Source organism: Camelus dromedarius, chromosome 9 (assembly GCF_036321535.1).
Source record: "Camelus dromedarius isolate mCamDro1 chromosome 9, mCamDro1.pat, whole genome shotgun sequence".
NCBI lineage: Eukaryota > Metazoa > Chordata > Mammalia > Artiodactyla > Camelidae > Camelus > Camelus dromedarius.
In genome coordinates this window covers 32,685,122-32,700,978 of record NC_087444.1, presented here as the reverse complement: position 1 = coordinate 32,700,978, position 15,857 = coordinate 32,685,122, and the positions used below count along the sequence as shown (strand labels likewise).

The following is a 15,857-nucleotide window of genomic DNA, read 5'->3' as shown; positions in this document are numbered from 1 at the left end:
GTTGTAACAAATTACCACAAATTTAGTGGCCTAAAACAACACAGATTTATTATCTTCCTGTTCTGAAAGTCAGAAATCTAAAATCAAGGTATTGGCCGGTCTGTGTTCCTTATGGGGACTCTATGGGAAGATCTGTTTCCTCGCCTTTTCTAGCTTCTAAAGGCCCCCTGCATTCCTTGGTTCATGACTCCTTCCTCAGATCACTTCAGCTCCTGCTTCTGTTGTCACATCTCCTACTGTTCAGTATGATCTCCTACCTCCTTCTTATAAGGATTCTTGTGATTACATTGAGGCCAGGATAGTCCAGCATAATCTCCCCACCTCAAAACTCTCAATCACATTTTACAAAGTCCTCTATTTTCTATGTAAGGTAACAGTCATAAATTCCAGGAATTAGGATGTGGACATCTTTGGAAGCTGCATTTTTCAGCATGGAATTTGACATTGGACAGCTCTGCTACTCTCTAACTTAGTTTAACTATTAAGTAAGTTTCTTAATCTTTCTGAATCTCAACTTTCTTAACTGTGAAATGGGGTTAATAATACCCATCTCATACGGTTGTGTGAAGATTAAATGCCTGAAAACAATTAGCATTTTGTCTAACGTGTGTTATTTGTTCAACTAATGGGAAGTTAATGGATTATCGTTCTTCTTATTCACCTCTTTGAGGACTTCTCACTCTAGTGGAGAAGACAAACAGCTAAACAAATAATTAGTCAGTGTGAGGCAGTGTGACATGGGCTTTATTTGTCTCAGGCCACAGGGATTTTCCATGCATGATTTCAGTCTTTTGTAGATGATTACCTAACATGAGACTTGAAGCAAAGGAAGGCAAAACATAAAAGGTTGTCTGAAGCTATGGCTGATATGGAATGTCAGGTCCTGGGAGGTTATGTATTTTTATTCTGATGAGCTCCTGTTTTTCCCAAGAAAAAATTATTTCTCAATCTTGAGATATTATGTTAACTCTCTTGGGCTTAGGGTATATGCCGGTTAACAAGTTAGGGCCTTGGAGGGCTCAGACGGCATTATAAAGTAAAAGAACCTGTACAGACCTATAGTGTAAGTCTTAAGAGAATGTTGAAAGTCTTCCTGTTCCTCTCTCCTTCTCTTGCTATGGACTTTCACACCTTCCCTCCCCCAGGGGGAAAGAGTTCTGATTTGATTAGAAATATACCAGGAATTCTAGTTGGGCCATGTTTGCTGGTTACTAGGGTCCCTCTGTATGGAAAAGTGCACTCTGGGTGGGTGTCACTCATATGACTCTCCCATCATTGTGGCTTGAGTGATGAGGACCAAGCTCAACTCTTTTTTCTGTGTATCGCTTGGCCTGGGCATGCATGCTCTCCCTATTATGTCTGTCTTGTTTTCTAATTCTGCCCTCCTTTTATCTGACCCTTCAGCAGCCCGTGACACAGACTCTTCATTTCACTTCTAGAACACTCCTTTCTTCTGTTTTCTTTCTACCTCATGCCCATTCCTTCTCCATCATCTCTTTTGGATCTCCCTCACTTCCCTGACTTAATATTCAAGCTTGCCAAAGCTTAGTCCCAAGACCTGTTCTCTTTTCTGTCTCTATTCATCTCATTCTTATGGATTTAAGTATCATCTCTATATTGAGGATGCTGGCATTAATTTTCCATCGCTGCTGTAACACAGTACCACAAACTTAATGGCTTAAGACAACACTAATTTATTATCTTACAACTCTTTAGGTTAGAAGTTTGACAGTCTCACTGGGCTAAAAATAACCTGTCAGCGGGGATTCCTTTCTGGATTCTCTAGGGGAGAATCCGTTTCTTTGCCTTTTCCAAGTTCTAGAGGCCTCCTAATTTCTTAGCTTGTCTTATTCCTTAGCAACATCTTATTCTCTCTGAACCTTCTTCCTTTGTCAGCTCTCTCTCCTCTGCTTCTAAGGACCCATCTGATAAGATTGGGCTCACTCATATAATCCAGGATAGTATCCCCACCTCAGAGTATATTCCCTTAATCACATCTGCAAAGTCTTTTTTGCCGTATAAGGTAATATAGTCACAGGTTCTGAGGACTAGGTCGTGGACATCTTTGGGAGGGCATTGTTCAACCACCTACTTGATATCTCCGTTTGGATGTTTAATAGATGTCTCAAATCTAATTTTTCCAAAACAAGCCCCTAAATGACATCTCCAAAACCTGTTTCTCTCATAGTCTTCATCATGTCACTTGATGGAACCACCCTTTAAGTTGCTCAGTCCAAAACCTTAAGAGTTATCCTTGACTCCGCCCTCTCTTTTATACCTATGTTTAGTCCTTCAGTGAATCCTGGTGCCTCTACATTTAAAGATATCCATTATGTAACTACTTGTTACCTCCTTCACTTCTATCACATTTGTCTTAACCACAGTCATCTCCCACCCAGATTATTTCAGTAGCTTCCTCGCTGGTTTCTGTGTCTATGCTTGCTCCCCTTCATTCTGTAGTCAGCACAGTAGCCACAGCTGTGCATTTAAAACATAAGTTGGGTATGGTCATTCCTCTTTCCAGAAATCACAGATGATTTCACATGTCATTCAGAGTAAAAGTCCAAGTCCTGAAGATGGCCTACCTGGCCCAAGGTGCTCTGTTCCCTCTGACCTTCACATTACTTCTCTGACCTTCTCTCCTTTCTTCCCCGTGCTCATTCCACTCCAGCTGCAGTAGCCTCCTTACTATTTCACAAATATTCAAAGCACATTTGCACCTCGAGATCTTCACACAAGCTGTTTCCGCTCTGCCTGGAATTCTTTTCTGGAAAACCACACAGCTTACTCTCCTACCTCCTTCAGACATCACCTTAGTAGTGAAACACTTTATTTAAAATTGTATCTCCCTTTCCACTGCCCTTTCCTGCTTTTTTTCTCTTGTATGTTATAATTTACTTATTTATCTTGTTATGGTCTATTTCTTACTCTCTTCCCCCCACTCCCACCATTTGAAGGTTAACTCCACAAAGGCAGGATTTTATTCCTGTTTTGTTCACTATTGTACCCTTAGTACCAGGAACAGTGTTTGGCCCATAGTAGGTAGTCAATAAAATTTGTTGAATGAATATGTGAATTCCCTCTAGCATTGGTGAGTGGTTTTTAGATTAGCCTTCCTTACATCAGAAAAATGAAGATCAAACTTGAGTGTTGGGAGACTGGAATGAATAATACAACTTTATCCAGTTCTAGCTTTGGGGTGAGATATAGTATTATGATGAGATGTTTCTGGGAATTCACCTGCTCATCACTTCTGAATTTTTCTACTGGAAATAAAACACAGAAGTAGATTCACATATTTATCTCTCAGTACCAGGGATGAGAAAAGTTGTAATAAATTTAATCATTGTGATATTATGTCAAAATAAGAAATACATATTTTTGATCTTCATCCTTGTTCCTGGCACAGAGCTCCAAAAATCCTTGGCATTTCCTGAGTGATAGGGGTGAGAGGAGCATCTTTTGCTATTCATAATAAGCCTCTTTCCACCAAACCTGAGTTTATGCTAAGGAGGTGACTCTTGTAGGGTGAAGTTTGGTAGCCAGAGGAACTAACCATGTGATTGATTAGAGGGTTGGAACTTTCAGTCCTGACCTCCCAGAAGAGGGCTTGAAGATTGAGTTCGATCACCTCTGTCCAGTGGTTTGGTCAATCATGCCTATGTAATGAAGCTTTCATAAAAACCCTAACTGAAGGGGTTCAGAGAGCTTTTGGGTTGGTGCACACATCCACATACCCAGAGGTCGCACTCCCTAACTCCAGAGGGACAGAAGCTCCTGCACTTGGGATCATTCTAGACCTTGCCCTATGTACCTCTTCCTTTGGCTGTTCATCAGTATCTTTTATTATATCCTTTATAATAAATCAGTTAATGTAAGTATTTCCCTGAGTTCTATGAACTGTTATAGCAGATTATCAAAGGAGTGATTTCTGATTCAAGGGAGTTAATAAAAGGATTAGAATACCCTTCCCCAACCACCTTCTCCCCACCATGCACCTGCACTGGTGCTTGTAATGCCCACAGAGTTTGGCTTTGGATATCTTCTTTTTTGTTTGCTATTCCTCTTGGAAGGAGTCCAAAGCTGTTTAGATATCTGAGGGAGAAAGAAACAACAAACTTCAGCAGGGGGTTGATTAAATAAGATGTCCTGAAATTTTTTCTCCTTATTTTTAAAAATAACTAATTAAGTAGGTTTTGAAGGGATGGACTTCTCTGACTTTTTAAAGGTCCAAAAATTGATTCCAGGTTTGGGGCAGGAAATGTAAATGATGAACCTGGAACATCTTGTACAGTAAGAAAGGAAACTATTGACTGTTGGTTGTGGCAGAAGGACACAGGGAAAATTGAGAATCAGAAAGAATAATCACTGTAATTGATTGAAGTACATAAAATATAAAAATATCCTAGTTCATACTGATACTTTAAAGATTGTCATCATTGGCAATTACTATGGTGCCAACTCATTACTCTGAAAATTAATAAAAGTACAGAATCAAGCATTTATTCTGACTTTCCTGTATGTACTGTGTTCAAGGAAAAACAGCTAATGAGGAAAGTTATTCTTTATAATTGTATAATCTTTCTTATTTTGAAACAATCTCAGAGTTAGCAAAAATGTCTAGTATAGTATAACAAACTACTTTTTCCTACCAAGCCATTTGAAGTTAAGTTAACAACCTGATGCCCCATCACCCCTGAATACTGAATACTGAGAGGATTTGTATTTTCCATAAATACACTCTCTTGGACAACCACAGTACAGTCATCAAAATTGGAAAAATAACATTGATGTCCATTTGTCCTAATAACAACTTATTTATAGCAAACGGTTTCTGTTCAGAACCATGTGTTGCATTAATTGTTATGTGTCTTTGGTCTCTTTCATTCTGTTTTATTCTGGAGCAGTTCCTCAATATCTGACTTTCATGACCTTGACGTTTTTGAAGATTACAAGCCAGTTATTTTGTAGACTGTCCTTCAAGTTGATATGTTTCCTTGTGATTAGACTCATGTCATGCATTTCTGGAAGAAATATCACAGAACTGAAGCTGTGTTCTCCTTTTTGCACCTTCTTGTCAAGTGGTATGTGATTTTCATTTGTCCATTATCGGTGATGTTCACATGATGAAGGTAGGGCCTGTCAGGCTTCTTTACTGTGCAGTTATTCTCTTCACTTTGTAATTAAGTATTTTATAAGTATTTTATTTGAAAATATTTAAATACCTTGTTTTTCATCAGACATTTATTTATATCATCAAACTCATGGATTCTCATTTTATTCAAAGGGTTATAATCTGTTACTCTCATTATTCATTTTGACACTTGAGTTTTTCAGATTAGAAATGTAGGTGTGCCATCAATCTGGCCTTTGTGTCTGTGGCATGTCCATCATTCTGTGAGTACTTCCTTACCTTCTGGCACAAGATGTCCCGAGCACATCTTATACTTTCCTGCCTCTAACCCTTGGATCAGCCATTTTTCTTTGGTTCCTTTTAGCAGAGAATAATATTTAGAAACCATGATTAGGTGTTATTGCCATTTTGTATTAGTGCTCCCAGCCCCTCTTACCTTCCCAGTTGATAGAGCTAGGGAATATATTTCTGTACATGTGTGTAATGCAATGTGTGGACCTTGGTTTGTATTCAGATTCAAATGAATCAATTGTAAAAAAAAATCGTTGAGACAGCTGGGGAAATTTTATAGGAACTGAGAACTGGATGATATTGAGGACTTACTAACTTTGTTATATGTGTTAAAGACATTGTGGTTATGTTGAAAGAATAATCTTTATCTGGGAGAGGCAACTGACATTCTTACAAGTGAACTTTACTTTCAAGGGGGTTAAATGAAATAATAATATAGGTGGAAAGGACAATCTAAATAAACCATTATTCCATATGAATGTTTATGCTGTATGCATATACTTGCATTCACTATGTATATACATACATATATATTGTAATTTGAGATTAAAATTGAGCTTGATATTTAAATATCTGGAATATCAGCCCTCTATATCCAATGTCTAGAGTTCATGCAATCCAAAAGCTCCCTGCCAAGTAAATTTATATCCTAAGCTATTTTATAAGACCCAGAAAGGTTTTGACCATGTCTAGAGGAAAAGACTTATTCCTTGACCTTCAGTTTGGTGCATGGTATACATCTTATTCCAAAGATAGAACTGATAATTTGAGACTTCATAATGTATTCTTGGCTTTGGCTGAATTTTTCAGGACATTAAAAGGTTATTTAGGACCAAGCACAAAACCTATCCTTCGTGATCCTGTTTGTGAACTGTCACTGATATGACAGGAGGGGTCGATACAGACAAGGACTTATTCTCTCCCTGGATGGGGAGCTGGCCTATGGCCCCGACAGCTGTTCCCTGCTGGAACAGTCATAGTTCCTGGATGCTCTTTGACATCCCCAGCAGCTGCAACAGCAAGCAATGCAGTGCAAAATAATTAGTCAATTAATCTCTTTGCTATTGAACATTTCAGATGCTTGTGCCTTAGTTCATACTATAAATGACGTGGGAAGTGGTGTGACTCTTGATTTTTACAGGTATATGCCAGCATATGATTGTCCTGCCTACCCCTGGGGACCTCCAGAACCCAGAGAAGAATAGCGACAGTATTAGGAAGTGGCAAGGCAGACAGCCTGTGGGTTGTACACAACTCTCTCCACAGTGACAGTGGCTCCGCCCTTTGTCTCCCACCCCAGGAAGCATATCCAAATGTAAGTGAGTGAGAGAGCTTACTTTGTGTCCTCTTAAACTGTAAAGAAAAGTACATTATTTGAAAACTTTAATACTTGAAAAATTGATGACAAACTAGTGTTAGGATATCATGGTTCAGAGCTAGTGCTCTTGTGGAATACTTTTAATAAATAAGAGAAATGGAAAACAATGTCTACATACTTCAGCAGAATTGTCCAGAGGCCTGACTTATGTCAAAGCTGAAAAAAAATCCCTTGAAAATCTTCAGCTTCGCACTTAATTACCACCTCCTTTGGCTGTTTCTCTTTTACTGCCTTTCTCTCCTCCCTCCTGTGATTTTTCTTTCTTGTTGCCAAACACACTTTCTCTTCCAGACACCATCTGTTTTCAGAATATATTTGCATTTCCTTTTTCCTTCCCAAAGTGGCCCACTTTGGGGGTCTGTTTTCCTCTCAGTGGGCTGCTTCTACCATGTTACCCCATGCATTGGTGGAAGGAAAGCTGTGGCTCTGCCGATTTGAAATACGACCAGGAACCCAAGAGAGACATTCTTTTGGAGTTAGATGTACGCATCCACCCTCCAAAGGAGCTTAGTCAGTGGTGGGAGCAGTGGTGGGAGCATGTCTGAGCTGTACAGAGCCTTCCCCTCAGCGTTCATTGCAGCTTGCTGTCTGACGTGACCTGAAAAAAAAGATGATACTGCCCTGTCAAAAAAAAAAAAACAAAAAACCCCCCCAAAAACAGGGATTGGTTTGTTGTATGTCTTTGAAAATAGTTTTTTTTTTTTTTTAATTATCAAACTTCAGAGAATTCCAGAGTGTCAAAAGGAGAAAGTGAAAGTAATTCTCTCCAGTGCCAGTCAGATTTATCAGATGGGCATGAACTCCTCAGCCACACACAGTGATCCTAGTGACTGCTATCAACAGTGAGGCCTATATCCTTCTAGTCTTTTTGCTGTGCATGTGTTGAAATGTATAATCTGAATACATAGGAATGTAAAAGAAGTTGGATTATACTCTATATATGGTCTGCAACTTGCTTGCTATTATTTTACATAAATTTCATAGACATCTTTTCATGTCAGTACACATATATTTTCTCATTACATTTAACAACTGGTATTCCGCTGTATGAATGTGCCATGATTTATTTACCCAACCCATGACTGATATATATATTATTTCTAGTATCTTATTATTATTACCTGTGCCTAACGCATTTATCTTTATGCTTGTGCAGCTGTATTCTGTAAGATAGTTGCAGTTGCTGCATCAACGAGTATGTTTGAATGTTAATGGATGCTGTCCTAAATTTTATATGTAACACTAACGGAGGCACAACATTTTCTCCCTTCAGTTATCAGAGATTATGAGATAAATGATAACAATAGGTAAAGTGTAAAGCATTTTACAAAGTATTTTTATTTAACTTATTTAACACTCATAGATATTCTGTAGGGAGATAATGTTATCTCCAGTTTACAGATTTAAAGAAACAGAGACTCATCAAAATTAAGTGATTTGCCCAAGAGAGTACACTTGGGTGGCAGAGCTGAGTCCAAATCTGTCTTTTATCTCCAAGCCTGAAATTCTTTATCCTCCAGTGTTACTGGCTTCCCATGTAGGAGCACCAAACCTTCTGCTGTGGTGGATTGACTGAACATAGGTGCAGGGGGAGAGGGAGCGTGGAGGGAATTTTGGTCAGCCAACCCATGCAGCATACCCATGAACATACAGACATTTCTCTCTCTGCCGTCACTTCTTTCGTGATGTCATTTGGTCATAGCTTCAAATACCATCTATAATGTCAGTGACTCCGAAACTTCTATTTCCAGTCTAGAACTCTTCCCTTAACATCCTACACGGAACTCGATCTTTCCCCCTGAACTTGCTCTACCTGCAGCCATCTCAGTTGGTTACTACCTCATCCTTTTAGTTCTTCCAGCCCAAGTTCTTGATTCTTTCCACTTGCTCATACCCCTCGTTCACAGGGAATATGACTAAGCCTGGATTGCCAGTTCCTGCCGGGTTTGTGATTAAAATCCAGGCATCCCTTGCTTTAAAGCACACCTAGGTTAAACTGCTTTATTCTAATTCCATTAGCCTGAAATGTAGTTCTGACTTGACTCTTGGAATTTGTACTGTAGTTTAGGAGTCCATGGACTGAGCAAATGTTTAGAAATGAGATCATATTCTTAATAAATGATTTCTTCTGGTTTCTAAGATTACAAAAATTGAAAGTCTGAGTTAAACTTATTGAAAACATAATTAATCTTAGCTGAGGAGATCATTGGACCCAGACTTTTAAAAACACACAAGTCCTTCCTAGATCATTTCTCTCATATTGCATGCATACCAGTTGGGGGAAGAAAAATGGGCATGAGGGGAGTCCCAGAAGGGAGCCTTTTGCTCTCCCATTTTCTTCCTCCTCTGCAAAAGTACAGGATCAGAACAAAAGGTTTCCAATGGAAGGGCAGCTGATTTGGGAGGTTTAAATAGGAACTGAGGTAAAGCTGTGAACTTTTCTCAATACACCGAGGAATGCAAGCTCTTAAGTAAATTGGTTAAAAAAAAAACAGCTTAAATTATTGATCAGAACAGGGATTTAGCTTGTCAGGAAATGCTGATTTTAATTTTAGCATATACTTTAGGTATTTGTGTTTCTGTGTACGTGTTTTTGTGTAGAAAGAGGTCATATTTAGAATTTAAAAGAGAGCAGTATAAGTGCTATTTTAACTATAATTCATTTGTCAGCTGGGCCCTCCCTGGCTCTAGGAAATTTAGGTAAACCTAATTCAAATCGTCAATCTTTCAGCCTGGCTAGAGTTTGCCTGGGACAGAAGGGGTTCCTGGAATGTGAGCTTTCCAGTGCTGACACTGGAAAAGTCTACACAAATCACAACAAGGTGGTTACTCTGAGCTTGACTTAGTCCAGCCCTTGCCACAATTTTTGCTAATTCCGAACTGCTTAATTTTTTATGCCCCCTTGTTGTGACTCCTGTATTCAGGCTTTCTCAATTGTACCCCGAGAGTACCTGCATGCAAATCTCAGTTCCTTCCTGGATTTCCACAAAGGATTTACTTCGCACCATGTGTTAATGAAGTAAGCAGCTTTCCTGAAGACTTAAGGAGTCACACATTCCACTGCACAGACTTTAACCATGTCTTTGGCTTCTTAGCATCCCTTTTCTTTCTTTCTCTTCCCTTCAACCTCTGTTGCAATCAGCAAATTTGTTCTCTTGTCTTATCCAGAATATTTCTGCCTCTCAAGGTCCTTGGTGGCAGGGGTCCCACATTTTATTCTATGGGGTACACCAAGAAATTTTCTCAAGAAAGGTGGGTCTCATCTAAGGGGAATTCTTTACCCAGCTACTTAGAGAATAAAGTTGTGTCCATTACATTACATAATGAAGAGTATTTTATGCAAACATGGGTGAAGAATTTTGACCTGATTTTGGAATTATTAAGCTACCTTCCTTTTTTCTCTTTCCAAGATCTTGTAAGATGTGACACCACCCCCAATTATACAATGCCATTTTTTCTTCTCTCCTGGAGCTTATCAATAGGGATTAAACTGAGTGCGGTGTTTAACTGTCTTCTTGTTTTAGGGACATCATGGAATTTTCCTTAGAGGTATCTGACTTTATGCATTAACAAACCCCTCGGGATAGTGGCTTTGCAAGGGGAATTGAGTGTGCATCTTAAAAACCAAGTGATGCATCTTTTCTAACGTAAGGCATTAAAGATTCAATTTGGACTTGGACCAGAGGCAGTAATAATGAGAAAGTTGTCAAAACCATTCATCAGGAAGGAGCTAGAGGGAAATGAGGTCAGACTCTGGGTGGTCTAGAGGCTCTGAGTAAGGATTCTTTCTGCTCTTCTTGGAACTGACACATCTGAGCAAGAGTAGGAACCTGTTTAGGGTGGAGGTCAGAAGGCCCTCCTGGCTTTTAGTTTCTCTTATGCAGTATGTCTGGACTGTGGGAGAGGCCACGAGTGTTATTCATAGGGAAGTTAGCCAGAAGAGAGAGCATGGGAAAGGCACACATGGGACACAGGAGATAAAAGGTGGACCAAAAGAGTATAAAATGTTTAAAAGCTTCTACAAGTCTCTGCCCATGTCCATGTTTGAAAAGTTATGCTTTGGTGATCAGAAAATAGGAATAATAATAATAATGACTAGCATTTATTGCATGCTTACTATATGTCAGACGTGGTGTTCAATGCACACACAGTAAAGTGTTCAACTTTATTACGTCACCAGGAAAATGCAAATTGAAACTACAGTGTGGTAGTGCTACAAACCCACTAGAATGGCTAAAATGAAGATGTCAGAAAATACTGAATGTTCCATATAAATTTCATTATGAATTGTTCTAGTTCTGTGAAATATGTCCTGGGTAATTTGATAGGGATTGCATTAAATTGTAGATTGCCTTGGGCAGTATGACCATTTTAACAATATTGATTCTTCTAATCCAGGAGTATGGGATTTCTTTCCATTTTTTTAAAGTCTTCTTTAATTTCCTTAATCAATGTTTTATAGTTTTCCTTGTATAAGTCTTTCACTTCTTTGGTTAGATTTATTCCTAGGTATTTTATTACTTTGGGTGCTATTATAAAGGAGATTGTTTCTTTACTTTCTTTTTCTGTTGATTCCTCATTAGTGTAAAGAAATGCAACTGATTTTTGAACACTAATCTTGTAACCTGCTATCTTGCTGAATTCTTCGATTAGTTCTAGTAGATTTTGTGTGGACCTTTTAGGGTTTTCTATATATAGCATCATATCATCTGTATATAGTGACACTTTTACCTCTTCTTTTCCAATTTAGATCCCTTTTATTTCTCTCTCTTGCCTGATTGCTGTGGCTAGGACTTCCAAGACTATGTTGAGTAGGAGTGGTAATAGTGGGCAGCCTTGTTTTGTCCCAGATTTTAGTGGGAAGCTTTTGAGTTTTTCACCGTTGAATACTATGCTGGCTGTAGGTTTGTCATATATAGCTTTTATTATGTTGAGGTATGTTCCCTCTATACCCACTTTGGTGAGAGTTTTTATCATAAATGGGTGTTGAATTTTATCAGATGCTTTTTCTGCATCTGTTGAGATGATCATGTGGTTTTTGTCCTTTCTCTTGTTGATGTGATGTATTACATTGATTGATTTGCATATGTTGAACCACCCTTGTTTCCCTGGGATGAACCCCACTTGATCATGATGTATAATCTTTTTTATGTGCTGTTGAATTCTATTTGCTAATATTTTGGTAAGGATTTTTGCATCTATGTTCACAAAAGACCTAGAATTGTCAAAGTATTACTGAAGAAAAAGAGGCTGAAGGAATAACTCTCCCAGACTTCAGACAATACTATAGAGCTACAGTAATCAAGACAGCATGGTCTTGGTACAAAAACAGACATATGAACCAATGGAACAGAATAGAGAGCCCAGAAATGAACCCACAAACTTTTGGTCAACTAATCTTCGACAAAGGAGGCAAGAATACACAATGGAATCAAGACAGTCTTTTCAGCAAATGGTGTTGGGAAAACTGGACAGCAGCATGTAAATCAATGAAGCTAGAACACTCCCTTACACCATACACAAAAATAAACTCAAAATGGATCAAAGACTTAAGCATAAGACAAGATACAATAAACCTCCTAGAAGAAAACAGGCCAAACATTATCTTACATACATCTCAGAAATGTTCTCCTAAGGCAGTCTACCCAAGCCATAGAAATAAAAGCAAGAATAAACAAATGGGACCTAATGAAACTTACAAGCTTCTGCACAGCAAAGGAAACCATAAGTAAAACAAAAAGACAACCTACAGAAAGGGAGAAAATTTTTGCAAATGATGAAACAGACAAAGGCTTGATCTCCAGAATATATAAGCAGCTTATATGACTTACTAAGAAAAAACCAAACAACTCAATCCAGAAATGGGCAGAAGACCTAAACAAGCAATTCTCCAAGGAAGAAATACAAATGATCAATAGGCACATGAAAAAAATGCTCAATATCACTAAATATCAGAGAAATGCAAATCAAAACTACGATGGCCATCATTCAAAAATCCACACATGACAAATGCTGGAGAGGCTGTGGAGAAAGGGGAACCCTCCTACACTGCTGGTGGGAATGCAGTTTGGTGCAGCCACTGTGGATAACAGTATGGAGATTCCTCAAAAGACTAGGAATAGACTTACCATATGACCCAGGAATCTTGCTCCTGGGCATATATCCAGAAGGAACTCTACTTCAGAAAGACACCTGCACCCCAATGTTCGTAGCAGCACTATTTACAATAGCCAAGACATGGAAACAGCCTAAATGTCCATCAACAGCTGACTGGATAAAGAAGCAGTGGTATATTTATACGATGGAATACTATTCAGCTGTAAAAACCGACAACATAACGCCATTTGCAGCAACATGGATGCTCCTGTAGAATGTCATTCTAAGTGAAGTAAGCCAGAAAGAGAAAGAAAGATACCATATGAGATCTCTCATATGTGGAATCTAAGGAAAAAAAACATAAATACAAAACAGAAACAGACTCATAGACATAGAATACAAACTTGTGGTTGCCAAGGGGGCGGGGGATGGAAAGGGACAGACTGGGAGTTCAAAATTTGTAGATACTGACAGGCATATGCAGAATAGATAAACAAGATTATACTGTATAGCACAGGGAAATATATACAAGATCTTGTGGTAGCTCACAGCAAAAAAAAAATGTGACAATGATTATATGTATGTTCATGTGTAACTGAAAAATTGTGCTCTACACTGGAAATTGACACAACATTGTAAAATGACTATAACTCAATAAAAAATGTTTTAAAAAAAGAAAATACTCAGTGTTGGTGAGGATGGAGCAACTAAACTCTCGTACACTGCTGGTAGGGATTTAAATTCGAACAGCTTTGGGAAACTGGTTGACAGTATCTGCTAAAACTGATACCTTCTGATGCAGAAATTCCACTTGACCCCACAGTTGTATATATAGTTTCATGAAAAGATATGGACAAGAATTTTCACAGCAGCAGCATTTATAATAGCCCCCAAATGGAGACAACTGAAATCTCCATCAAGAGTAGAATGGATAAATAAATCACAGAATATTCAAAGAGTGGGCTATTAGCAATGAGAATGAATGAACTCTAACCATGTGCAGCACTATGGATGAATATCATTTGCTCCTCACAGTAACTCTATGAGGTAATTGCTATTATTACTTCCATTTTACAGATGAGAAAACTGAGCACAGAGAGGATAAGTTATTGTGTAAAACCACACAGCTAGGAAGTAGAGTAGCTGAGATTCAAACTCTGGCAGTTGAGTTCCAACCCTCAACCACTATGCAGCACTACCCTCAACCTCTAGCCATAATAGCGCTATTATTTAACGGGGTGGGAGGGAAAAGGGCTTTAATGAAGATCTGGCCTTGACCCTTCGGCCCTATAGGTAGGAACATACCCAAAGCAGTTGATTAGCCTGGCAAAAGAAGAGATCTAGTACAGAAAGGAAGGAATATTTATTGATTAACAGTAGTTGTCTTTTAAAAGTTTTTATTTTTGGTGCCTAGTGTGTTTGCTGCTTTAGTGTAACATGCCCAGAGGCACAGGGTGGAGGAGCTGTTGCAGGTGGTTCGGCAAAAGGTGTCTACCAGCTGACTTTGATTACCATGTGTCAGGCTGTGTACAAGTGCTTCACCTGGAGTATAATGTTTAATTCTCACAACAGCCCTCGTGGTAGGTACTATTACTGTGTTCATTTTTATAAATGGGGGAACAGATATGATGAGGTAAACTAATTGACTAAGTCAGATAACTGATATGTGATGGAGGCAGGATTTCAAGCCAAATCTGTGTGCTACATAGTCTTGTGTCCTTCACTGTCTCACCACATGCCTCTCCTCCACAACAACCAGGAAAGCAAAGCTGCGGGGCCTCCGTCCTAACAGGAATGGCTGCTCCTGGTCACAGGGCTTGAGTTCCTTGAGCTGTATCAACTGGCAAAAACAGTGAGAATGTGAGACCAAACCTTGAGTTTTCATGAGGCCAACTGACTTGTAAGCAAAGTATCTTCCATAGGTTGTCTTCAGCCACCTTCAAGGAAGAAAGAAGACTGCTGTTCCATGGCCTTGGGCACGTCTTCCTGTAAACAAACAGAAAAAGATAGTTGGAAAGCTTTGCAGCTTTTGAAGTTATGCCAAATTTCTTCCAGGCAGGCTGTGAGAATGGCCCCCTTCTAGCCACCAGAGCTGAGAGGACTTGTACTAGGGAGAAAGGGAGAGTTATCTAGCAGATAGCAGGGGTGCATGTGAAATTCCTCAGTGAATTCTGAAATAGGCATGGGCCTGCACCCCAGGGTTCTCTAATGAGAGGAGGCCTGGACACTGGCAACCTCTAGCCACTGGTTGCTCAAGAAACAGATGCTAGACCTCCCTGTATTGCCAAGAGCAGAAGACACTGGGGACTTAGGTTCTTCTGCTTGAATATGTTGATGGAGGAATGAGGAAATAGGAGAGTTGGGGCATTTTTTATATTTCTTCCTGATTGTAGAGTTTTGTCATCTCCAGCTGGTATCATTATAGTAGCCTCTTACCTGGTCTCCTTAACGCTAGCCTTTCTCTTCCCTGATTGACCTTTCTTACAGCCCACAGGTAGTAGGTCTGTACCTGAAGCTCTTGCTCCCACTTCCCCAAGTACACCATACAGTTGAATGTTGCCATGCCTTTGCAAATGTTGAATCCTCCCACTGAACATGGCAGGAACCTATTATTTTTGAAGCCACAGTGCAAAGCTCTGTCTTTGGTGTGGCCCTCCCTGACCACCTCCCTAGGTCGAATTCATTTTTTCCTCCTCAGCATTCCCATAATCATCATCATCATCATCATCATCATCATCATCATCATCATCATCATTATTATTTACTTTTTAACACATTACATCCCTGCTCTAACAATGTATTGTAACCATTTGCCATCCTGTCTCTAGAGTAAACTGTGAGCATCTTATGGGCAGGAGCTGTGGCATATTCCTTCTATCCCTAGCATCTAACAGTTCACAGCTTGTCTAGTGTCGAGTAAACATTTGTTGGATGAAATCCAAAAGCACAGAGGTTTGC

General features: G+C 39.2%; 1 protein-coding gene across 1 annotated transcript in view; it reads left to right on the top strand.

Annotated features, from left to right (window-relative positions):
• HYDIN (HYDIN axonemal central pair apparatus protein) overlaps positions 1-15,857 on the top strand; it is a 374,065-nt gene that overhangs the window by 17,293 nt on the left and 340,915 nt on the right. The window contains exon 3 of the mRNA XM_064489991.1: positions 6,567-6,740. The gene's annotated coding sequence lies outside the window, so the exon portion shown is untranslated. The remainder of the gene's footprint in view (positions 1-6,566; positions 6,741-15,857) is intronic.